The following is a 12,591-nucleotide window of genomic DNA, read 5'->3' as shown; positions in this document are numbered from 1 at the left end:
AGCATAGATGGCTTGCATTCATGCAGTATTTCTTTATGAGGCATGAACCTGTAGGCTGAAAGTTACAGCCAGGTCTAGCACCAGTGGTCAGCCAGGTCGGGCACTAGCCAGGGGCCCCTGCGACTCAGAAGGGACACCTCGCTGGCCTGACCTGCTGCCTGCTCAGTCACTGCCACCAAGCCCATTCTGGCAGCAATCTCATTCACAGCAATAGTTGTTTAGACCTCCACCATCATCACCTGATGCCTGGTCTCTAAGAAAGAAGCAAGGGGGCCTTATTTTTAGGCATTTTGAATGAAATGGCTAGGAAAATCCCTGCACTGCTTCCCATAGTGGCTTGAAGAAATGCCTTTTGCAAGCACACATGCGCGTGCGCACAAACACACACACACACACACACACACACACACATATCCACTGTGTTAGGAGGTAGTGAAGGTGCCAGCACTGTTGTTGCTATTGCAAAAGAGTTGTGTATGTTTTTAAGTAAGAGATGGGGCATAGGGGAGGGTAGAAAGAATGGGGACAATTGGGAGGAAGAGGAGGAGGATGGTGGCACTGCTGCCACCAAGAGGATAGTAGAAGGGCTCCAGCGGCAGCCAAGGTTATCAGCTGCCCCAAGTCAAGGGCTCCTTTGAAGTCCTGCACCATCCCAGGATAGGGATGTGTGAATCTGTCAATTTCAGTTTTTCTAAGTTTCTCATTTTTTCCAGTCTCCAGTTTTCCACATTCCCACGCCAGTTTTGCAATTAATAAACAAACAAAAAATAGTTCAGGCCACAGAAAGTGGCTTTAAGCCTTAAAAAAAAAATGACAACCTGAACAGGTTCCAAGGTGCTTTTGATGGAATTATCTGACAAAATGCATATTCCTTTGCTCTTTTTTCAGGAACCAAGTCACCAGCCATTTGAATAGAAGCTGTGCAGCAATAATTGCACACATTCCCATGGTTTTATTGGAGAATTAGGAAAATACAATGTGCAGCAACCTCAAATCCAGCCCTGACCCAAAGCCGGGCACCAACTCCTCAGAGTTGCCAACCCTGAATCATAGAATGATAGAGTTGGAAGGGATACCAAAAGGGTCATCTAGTCCAACCCCTGCAATGCAGGAATCTCAATATGTGTTCCCCCCCATCCTCTTTGAAACCATACCAGCTCTCAGACTGGATTCTAGTCTGAGTGCCAGCAGAAAGGCCCCAGTTGAATCAAAGGTAGAGATCAAGACACCCTCTGCCCCACCTTTCAAGAGCACAGGCACCTAAAAGTGCAATTCATAGTTCCACAGCAAAATGCACACTTGAAGGCTAAAAGTTGTCATGAGTAAGGGAACTCATTGTAATGAATTTATCTCAGAATACATTTAAACACTGGCAGCTGAGGTTGACCTAGGCTAGGAAGCCAGGCTGTTTCAGCCCTTACTTGGAGGTAAGCTCTCTGTTAATGATTGACAGGTGCTTCATTCCATCCATTAAAAACATTAGAAGAGTGTGCTGGATTAGGCTAATGGCCTATATAGCCCATCATCCTATTTTCACAGTGATCAACCGGATACTTGTGGGAAACCCATAAGCAGGACCCGCACACAAATCATTGTCCATCCTGCAGTTTCCAGCAGCTGGTATTTAGAAGCATTACTGCCTTCAGCCACAGAGTCAGAGTGTAGCCATCATGGCTAAGTAGCCATTGTTAGTCTTAACATCCATGAGTTTGTCCAATTCTCTTTCAAAACCATCCAAGTTGGAGGCCATCACTGCCTCCTGTGGAAGCAAGTTCCACATTTTGATGATGTGTTGTGTGAAGAAGTACTTTATTTTATCCGTCCTGAATCTTCCAACATTCAGCTTCACTAGATATCCAATGTTCTAGTTATGAGAGAAGGAGAAAAAACATTTCCCCTGTCCACTTTCTCTATACCATGCATAATTTTATAAGCTTTTATCATTTCATCTCCTACTCGCCTTTTCTCTAAACAAAAAAGTCCCAAATGCTGCAACCTTTCCTTACAGGTAAGTCACTCCAGCCTCTTGATCATTTTGGTTGCTCTATTCTGAACCTCTTCCAACACTAAAATATACTTTTCAAGGTGATGAGACAAGACCTCCTGATCCTCTTAGTGCTTCTGAGGAAAGGGAAGCAAAGCTGAAGTTGCAGCGTCTCTGGGCATGGTTTGACCTGTGACATCATATTCCCAGTCAGTAAGAAAAATAAACAGAGCAACTGTCAGAATAAGTCTTTCTTGGCCTCAAGGCAATCTTTTGATAAAGGGATGTGAGCATTATTTTAGTCCTATTACTAACTCCACAAATACTTTTATTTTGCCAAAGGATAGTACACTGTGTTTGCTAAGAAGGTAGGTGCCCTAGAGCAGTGTTTCCCAACCAGTGTGCCTCCAGATGTTTTGGGACTACAACTCCCATCATCCCTAGCTAGCAAGACCAGTGGTCGGGAATGATGGGAGTTGTAGTCCCAAAACATCTGGAGGCACACTGGTTGGGAAACACTGCCCTAGAGGGCCACATTGCTACAATGGGAGAGATTTCCTGGGACCTTACAAGGAGGAGATGCTGCCTAAGTATGTGCTCTCTCAGACATCTTGTGGGAACTGCCCTTTGCCTTATTGGCAGGAACATGAATGTATGTGGTTTTTAATAGCTTCTGAAATGTTAAGCTTTTGTTGTATTGAATTCTTATAATTGGTATTTGAATTTGTGTGCCATTCTCTGGCAGATGCCTTGGGAGCATTTTTGGCTAAAATAAAGCATATAAAACAGTAACATAACTAACATTTTGACAAAAGATGTGTGGTGGGAAAAACAGCCAACCCCCTTAAAAGTCTTCTTATAGAAAGTTATGCTGCCAGAATTCCCCCTCAACTTTTTTGCCTCAAGGTGGCAACTGAAAGTGCTCTAGATTCCCTCTACATAGGGCAGAAATTTCCAGAACAGGTCTTTCAGAAACCTTCTCCTTCATGGACCACTGCCTTGTCGTAGCGAAGGGGCTTGAATAACTCAGAGAAGCTATGAGCTATGCCGTGCAGGCCCACCCAAGACGGACAGGTCATAGCTGAGAGTTTAGACTAAATGTGATCCACCTGGAGAAGGAACTGGTGAACCACTCCAGTATTTTGCCAAGAAAACTCCATGGACAAAGACAACAGGCATATAAAAGTTATGATCCTGGAAGATGGGCCCCTCAGGTTGGAAGGCGTCCAACATGCTACTGAGGAAGAGTGGAGGACAAGTACAAGTAGATTCAGAGCTGATGAAGCAGCTGGGCCAAAGCCGAAAGGTCGCTCAGTTGCGGATATACCTAGAAGCAAAAGGAAAGTCCAATGCTGTAAAGAAAAATATTGTATAGGAACCTGGAATGTAAGACCCATGAACCTTGGTAAGCTGGATGTGGTTAAAAATGAGATGGCAAGAATAAATATTGACATCCTGGGCATCAGTGAACTAAAATGGACGCGAATGGGCGAATTCAGTTCGGATGACCATCATATCTACTACTGTGGGCAAGAATCCCATAGAAGAAATGGAGTGGCCCTCATACGGTAGTAAACAAAAGTGGCAAAAGCTGTACTGGGATGCAATCTGAAAAATGATAGAATGATCTCGATATGAATCCAAGGCAGACCTTTTAACATCACAGTAATCCAAGTTTATGCACCAACTACCGGTGCTGAAGAAAGTGAAATTGACCAATTCTATGAAGACTTACAACACCTTCTAGAAATGACACCAAAGAAGGGTGTTCTTCTCATTATAGGGGATTGAAATGCTAAAGTAGGGAATCAAGACATAGAGGGAACAACTGGCAAGTTTGGCCTTGGAGTTCAAAACGAAGCAGGGCAAAGGCTAATAGATTTCTGTCAAGAGAACAAGCTGGTAATCACAAACACTCTTTTCCAACAACACAAGAGATGACTCTACACATGGACATCACCAGATGGGCAGCATCGAAATCAGATTGATTATATTCTCTGCAGCCAAAGATGGAGAAGCTCTATACAGTCAGCAAAAACAAGACCTGGAACTGACTGTGGCTCACATCACCAGCTTCTTATAGCAAAATTCCAGCTTAAACTGAAGAAAGTAGGAAAATCCACTGGGCCAGTAAGACACAATCTAAATCAAATCCCTTATGAATACACAGTGGAAGTGAGGGACAGGTTTAAGGATTTAGATTTGGTGGACAGAGTGCCTGAAGAACTATGGATGGAGGCTCGTAACATTATACAGGAGGCAGCAAGGAAAACCATCCCAATGAAAGGAAATCCAAGAAAGCAAAGTGATTGTCCAATGAGGCCTTACAAATAGCGGGAGAGAGAAGGCAAGCAAAATGCGAGGGAAATAGTGAAAGATACAGGAAATTGAATGCAGATTTCCAAAAAAATAGCGAGGAGAGGCAAGAGGGACTTCTTAAATGAGCAATGCAAAGAAATAGAGGAAAACAACAGAATGGGAAAAACCAAAGATCTGTTCAAGAAAATTGGAGATATGAAAGGGACATTTTGTGCAAAGATTACCATAATAAAGGACAGAAGTGGAAATGACCTAATATAAGCAGAAGACATCAAGAAGAGGTGGCAAGAATACACAGAGGAATTATACCAGAAAGATATGGACATCTTGTACACCCCAGGCAGCGTGGTTGCTGACCAATAGGCCTTAGAAAGCACTGCTAATAACAAGCCCAGTGGAAGTTATGGTATTCCAGCTGAACTATTTAAAACTTTTAAAAGATGATGCTGTTAAGGTGCTACACTCGATATGCCAGCAAGTTTGGAAAACTCAGCAGTGGCCAGAGGATTGGCGAAGATCAGTCTACATCCTAATTCCAAAGAAGGGCAGTGCCAAAGAATGCTCCAACTACCGAACAATTGCACTCATTACACATGCTAGCAAGGTTATGCTTAAAATTCTACAAGGCAGGCTTAAGCAGTATGTGGACCGAGAATTCTCAGAAGTGCAAGCTGGATTTCGAAGGGGCAGAGGAACCAGAGACCAAATTGCAAACATGCGCTGGATTATGGAGAAAGCTAAGAGAGTTCCAGAAAAACATCTACTTCTGCTTCATTGACGACGCAAAAGCATTTGACTGTGTCGACCACAGCAAACTATGGCAAGTTCTTAAAGAAATGGGAGTGCCTGATCACCTCATCTGTCTCCTGAGAAATCTCTATGTGGGACAAGAAGCTACAGTTAGAACTGGATATGAAACAACTGATTAGTTCAAAATTGGGAAAGGAGTACGACAAGGTTGTATATTGTCTCCCTGCTTATTTAACTTAAATGCAGAATTCATCATGCGAAAGGCTGGACTGGATGAATCCCAAAACGGAATTAAGATTGCTGGAAGAAATATCAACAACCTCATATATGCTGATGACACAACCTTGATGGCAGAAAGTGAGGAGCAATTAAAAAACCTTTTAATGAGGGTGAAAGAGGAGAGCGCAAAATATGGTCTGAAGCTCAACATCAAAAAAACCAAGATCATGGCCACTGGTCCCGTCACCTCCTGGCAAATAGAAGGGGAAGAAATGGAGGCAGTGAGAGATTTTACTTTCTTGGGTTCCATGATCACTGCAGATGGTGACAGCATTCATGAAATTAAAAGACGCCTGCTTCTCGGGAGAAAAGCAATGACAAACCTAGACAGCATCTTAAAAAGCAGAGACATCAGTTTGCCAACAAAGGTCTGTATAGTTAAAACTCTGGTTTCCCCAGTAGTGATGTATGGAAGTGAGAGCTGGTCCATAAAGAAGGCTGATCGCCGTAGAATTGATGCTTTTGAATTATGGTGCTGGAGGAGACTCTTGAGATAACCTATCCATTCTGAAGGAAATCAGCCCTGAGTGCTCACTGGAAGGACAGATCCTGAAGCTGAGGCTCCAATACTTTGGCCACCTCATGAGAAGAGAAGACTCCCTGGAAAAGACCCTGATGCTGGGAAATATTGAGGGCACAAGGAGAAGGGGACGGCAGAGGATGAGATGGTTGGACAGTGTTCTCGAAGCTACCAACATGAGTTTGACCAAACTGCGGGAGGCAGTGGAAGACAGGAGTGCCCGGCGTGCTCTGGTCCATGGGGTCACAAAGAGTCGGACACGACTAAACGACAACAACAAGTTTTGCCTTCCCTCCAAGAAGTCACTAGGATCAGAGCAGTTGCAAACCTCATTGGGGAGGCATTCCACAGCTTCAAAGGCATTGCTTGCAAAGTCCCTGTTGCTTTCAAATGCGTTATCTCACCTGGTGTAGGAGAGAATGGGAGGACGATTTCCCATACCCCCAATGCCGAACAATGGAGAATGTCTCTGAATCCACGCCCTATTTTTAAAGCACATGACGTCCCCCAAAGAATCCTGGGAACTGTAGATTAGACCTCACAGAGCTATAATGCCCAGCACCCTTAACAAACTACTATTCCCAGGATTCTGTGAGGGAAGTGATGTGCTTTAAATGAATCATATGAACATTTGGCCTCTGGTTGGCTACAGTGATAACAGGATACTGGACTTTGGCCTGATCTAGCAATCAGGCTCTTCCTATGTTATTCTGATCCACATGAGTAAGAAGACAGAAAACAAACCCACGTAAACATCAGGCATGATAACCTAAATAAAATGACTAAATGAGCCAACCATAGTGTTTTTTGTTTTTTTAACAAAACCTGAATACTTAAAAATAACACTGAGTTCCTGTTCAGAACACTCTGCTCCCTGCCACATTATTATCTGAATGCCCATAAGGTTCAAATGGCTTCATTTCTAAAAATGGGGTAACACCTGAACAGAACCCCGTTCAGAGGGGTTTTCTCCCTGAAAAGGAGCTGCCGGGGGGGGAGGGGCAGAGAAATGAGGCTTGCACACACTTTTAAACAAAATAGGAACATCCAGTATTCATATGACTTCAAAGCATTGCTTTAATGTGTGCTGTAAACTTGGTTCCCTTCTACCTTGCCAAAACTGTGTGATCCAGCTCTGGCTTTCAGGTCTGTCTAAACAAACACACACTGAAAACATAGCATAAACTTTCACCAGCTGGACCTCTCCGGGGCTGACATTTGGTCATGACCATCGCCTCTCAATAGCTTGCCCCCCCTTCACCTTCCACCAGAGACGGGTGCCAAGCATGTTCTAATTTCCATGTGTAATGTTTTACTTGGAAAGGATCAGTGACAACTGTAGGGAAGAAGTTAACAACCAGCTTCAATTGCTTGGAGTATGCCAGTACAGGGGGGGGGGGAGGGCTGGGGGATGGGAGAATGGAGAGAGCAGAGGAGAATCATACTAGAAGACCAAGCAAACTGAGAAGCAAAAAGCGGTGGTATTATAGACGATCATATAAATGTAGGGTCAAAAAGGGGCAATGTTTGCTGTGCCAACCAATCTTGTGTGCCCCCACCCACCCAGTCAAAGAGAATGCAGTTCCAGGCTGTCATTGTTTTCAGGTGGAATTCAATCACATACCAGCAAAATCAGGTTGCATAAAAACATAGCTATTTTAGGGAAAGGAATGGAGCCTCAGTGGGTAGAGTATCTGCTTTGCATGCAGAAGTTCTCTGCTTCAGTCCCCCGCATCCTCAGGTAAGTCTGTGAATGTCCTGTCTGAAACTAGTCAGTGTACCCAGTACTGAGCTACATGGACCAATAGTCTGACTCTGTATATGGCAGCTTCCTATGTTCCTCCATTTTGGACCACTTACGGAACAAATCTGCTTCCCCAAAACTGCCAGTCAATCTTTTCTTTTTTCCTTCAAAGAGGTGATGGGAAAATGCATGCGAAAGTGTAGGATAAAGATTGCTTGATGTTTAATATATAGTCTGCGTTGTCTAATCTTCTTGCAAACTTTGAGCAGACAAATCAAGATGATTGCTCAGCAAACAGGTTGTCTAGAAGCAACCAGATTGCAGAAAAGAATGTATACAGAAAGTCAATGTGTAACAAAGCAAGCCAAAGCCACCTAGATAGATGTCAAATATAAACACCTGGTGGATAAAAAAAGCTCAATAGATCCAGCACTTAGCAGACACTCATGATGCACAGAGTTTCTTTAAAGCCACAAAGACCATCTATGGGCCAATAAATCATGGCATATGCCCCCTACGCTCAGCAGACGGTATCACACTTCTAAAAGATAAAGAAGCTATTGCACTGTGCTGGAAAGAACATTACCAACATCTCCTTAACCGCAACTCCCCCGTAGCTGCTGAGGTCCTCTCAAAAATTCCGCAAAAATATGTTAGAGATGAGCTTGCAGTATCTCCAAATCTGGGAGAGCTGTGTACAGCTATTAACCAAATGAAAAACAACAAAGCCAGTGGATCTGATGGGATACCTGCCGAAATCTTCAAAGTGGGCGGACTGAACTTACACAACAACTTCACAAGGTCATCGAAAAAATCTGGGAAAGAGAAGAAATCCCAGCAGACTTTAGGGATGCCAAAATTATCAATCTCTTTTTAAAAAGGTGACAGAACTGATTGTGGAAACTATCAAGGCATCTCTCTATTAGCTGTGGCCGGCAAAATTCTTGCAAGGATCTTAGCAAACCGTCTGGTAACAATATCCAAAAACCAAAGTGCTGCACCAACAAGTACAAAACAACCCCTCTGCAGCACCACAAATCCAACTCATTGGTGAAACGTTGGAAAATGTTGATCATTTCTCCTACCTAGGCAGTTACCTTTCCACAAGGGCCAACATTGATGCCGAAATCCAGCATCGCCTGAGCTCTGCGAGTACGGCTTTCTCCCGATTGAAGTGCAGAGTGTTTGAGGACCGAGACATTCGCAGGGAAACCAAAGTGCTTGTTTAGAAAGCTATTGTACTATCAACCTCACTATATACTTGTGAAACATGGACCACTTATAAACGCCATCTCCAACTCCTCGAAAGATTCCATCAACGGTGTCTCCGAAATTTTTTACACATCACTTGGGAAGACAGGCAAACTAATATCAGTGTACTGGAAGAAGCAAAGATCACCAGTGTTGAAGCAATGATTCTTCAACATCAACTTCGTTGCACTGGTCATGTTGTGCGGATGCCTGATGATCGTCTTCCAAAGCAACTACTCTATTCCGAACTTAAAAATGGAAAGCGTAATGCTGATGGTCAACAAAAGAGGTTTAAAGACTGTCTCAAGGCAAACCTTTAAAAATGTAGTATAAACACTGACAACTGGGAAACAGTGGCCTGCGAGCGCTCCAGTTGGAGAACAGCCTTTACCAAAGGTGTTGTGGACTTTGAAGACACTCGAACACAGGACACAAGGGAGGAACGTGCTAAGAGGAAGGCACGCTTGGCAAATCCACACCATGATCAACTCCCGCCCGGAAACCAAGGTCCCCACTGTGGAAGGACGTGTGGATCCAGAATTGGCCTCCACAGTCACTTACGGACCCATTGTTAAAAACGTGTTTATGGAAGACAATCTTACTCGGCTACGAGTGATCGCCAAAGAAGAATAAAAGATACAGGACTTAGTGACACACACAAACCCAAATGCAAAAGTATCCACTAGAGTAACTAGCCACTCTGACTAGGAAAAGTACATTTTCAACCCAAATTAGGAAATTAATATCCAAAACAAAAGAATGAGATTAAATACTCTTAATATTTTTTGGTATGACGAAGACACTACAAAGGAATCTCATTTGTTTTGCATACTGAATATATTGCTTGTACACCTTTTGTACAGGGAAAGCTGGCACAACTGCACTGAACACATAACAAAAAATCAGCTCTCGCCTTGCAATAAGAGTTTTCACTATATATAATTCAAAGTGCAGCATTCCCTTATGATAACTTTATTACTTCAAAATGTTGGTTAATTAGTAAGCCCAGTTACCTCTTATTTTGCCTTATCATGTGATGCTCAAAATCTCCTCAATACTCACAATCAGAGTACTGTATGCTGTCAGCTGATGTTTCTCTCTCTTTTCCCATTATAATTGCAAAAATCTAAAAATAAATTAAAATAATAAATTAAAAACAATCTGAGCATCACTTTTGCATGTTTTGCCAGGATACAGGGGAGTTGCTGTTGCTTTCAAAATTGTGCTTAAATGAGTAGAAAGTGGTTTAGTATAAAATCCAAAACATAGTGATGCATCATATGAATTTAGAATCAAATTAGGAAAAAGCAGATGTGCAAAAGAGCATGTCAATTCGCCCAGCAGTTTCCTTGTCACAGCTTCATACAAAAAAGTGGGTTTGATGTTTCCTGTTCTCACACTTACCTAATTTTTGATATTTATTTTTAAAGAAACTAAAGCAGAAAGACCACCATATAATCCACTTTCTAAGAGTATTAATGGTCCTTCTCAAAAACCCATTCTTTGTTGAAACATTTCTACCTATAATTTTCTTTTTCTTTTTGCTCATGTTTTAAATTATTTTTACATTAAGGCACACTATAACAAAGTGTACTATAAACATAACAAACAAGAGTATTATTTGCTCTCTCTCATGTGCTCTCCCTGGCTTTCAGCAACAACTATAATATATTCCCCAGTTGTTTGTGAGAATGTGGAGCAAAGGACGTCCACTTAAAATAAATTTACAGCACCAGCCCAGGATTGCACTCCCTACCCCCACAAGGATTAGATCAGATTCCAAGTCATTCCCAAAGCAGGTCATATATACCAAGCATTTTACTGTCTCTCAGAAATCTACTTCTCCATTGACCCAACAGCAGTAACACTGATATTACTTCATTCTGAGGAACAATTTGGAAGACTGCCATTACTGTGTTATTATTTTTTGTATTTGTTGTTCTGCAGTTTCTAGGTGGTTTATTAAAAGTTATGAATTCAGTATCTTCTAAGGTTGCCATTTGACTAGTCAATATCAACCAAATGACAAACACAAACCTTTGACCATCCAGTATTTAAAAGCTTTAAAAAAGAAGAAGAAAAAGAATAGTAACAAAAGGAAAGCCATGCCCTCAGTTTGCAGCTAAAGGGGAAACAGCTCTTTTGGCAAAGTAAATGACTCACCTATTTTCTTTTCAGTGCTTGTGTTTTATATTTCTATAATATATGTTTCTCCACAGGCTTCTGATTAATATTTATTTGAAGTACAGGCTTGTCTCGGCTACACTGATTGCATACACACCATACACTTAAAGCACATTTAAAATAAGTTTCCCCTACCAAAGAATATTGCTTTGTTAAGGTTATGGGAATTATAGCTCTGTGAGGGGTAAAATACTGTCCCAAGCATTATTTTAGAGAAGACCAGGGGTGGGGGATGTGCTTTAAATGTATAGGTGTGCAAGCAGCCCCAGTCTCTCAGCTATACCTTTTTCAAACATTTCCTCTCTGTGTGGTATTTACTTTACTGTAAATACGGTACTTATTTTGGTGACCCCAAAGGGATTGCCTTCTGTTCTTCTCCTACATAACGAAACAGATGTGTTGCCAGTTGTTATGAGAGCTTATTTGTATATGTTCTATTTTGAGCTCAAAATCTAAGCCACAAGGGACCAGAGATTACCCAAACTTTGCCTCAAGGAGCAATCTTTAAATGATTCCATAAAAGGAGGTACTTGGCTCCCAAAAATTCATTGCTATAACATTTCCCCCATTCTCTCTCTCTCTCTCTCTCTCTCTCTCTCTCTGTGTGTGTGTGTGTGTAAACACATTCACACACACACACACACACACACACACACACACACACATGTTATGTGTGTCGTATCTACACACAGATACACAGTTCTGAGGTTGCCACTGCCAAACTTAAAATAAGATTGGGAGATGTTTTCATAAAGCAAAATTTGCCTTATCTGACAAACATTTTTTGAAAATAATATTTATTTTTGCATTAAAAATATTGCATCATTTATATACTTGTACTTTCATAACAAATTCCCATCTTCCCCCTTTCCCCAATATATTCCATGTGTACATGTCTGTTTCCAAAAAAGTAAGTAAAAGTGAAGGTCATGTGCTGGATTTTGGATAGTTGTGACTGTTGAGCATTCTTATCTACCGTATTCTTATCTGAACAAGTTGTTTCAGAGAGAGCCATGAGTTGCTGGTGTTCTCACTGTTATACTGTCTCTTCTGATGTACTAAATAAACCTGTATCACGTTTCCTCAAAATAATCACTGGCTCCCATGTTTTTTAGAGCTTTACTTTGCATTGATATCTTTTCCATGAGGGAGCTATGCCATACTTAACAAACCTAACATGCACACCTTGCTATTTTATGATTAAGTAAGACAAGGCATAGGCAAACTTGGCCCTCCAGATGTTTTGAAACTACAGCTCCCATCATCCCTGACCACTGGACCTGTTAGCTAGGGATGGTGGGAGTTGTATTCCCAAAACATCTGGAGGGCCAAGTTTGCCTATGCCTGAGTAAGACCATTATTGCAGATGCTGCCTGTCAGATCTTAACAGTTATTCTGCAAAGGAGGGTTTTTGTTCACCTAAGTCACAACCAAATTACACTGCCATCAATGGTGCCATCAGGGCACCTTGGGGCTGGAGCAAAGGAACCTCATACAAAGCAGAGCTGGCTTGCCACATGTTGCAGTACGTAAAATAATACACATACCACGTTAAGAGCG

This window comes from Zootoca vivipara, chromosome 6 (assembly GCF_965207765.1).
Source record: "Zootoca vivipara chromosome 6, rZooViv2.hap1.1, whole genome shotgun sequence".
NCBI classification, from domain to species: domain Eukaryota; kingdom Metazoa; phylum Chordata; class Lepidosauria; order Squamata; family Lacertidae; genus Zootoca; species Zootoca vivipara.
The sequence above is the reverse complement of the archived record's forward strand: the minus strand, read 5'-3'. Positions refer to the sequence as shown.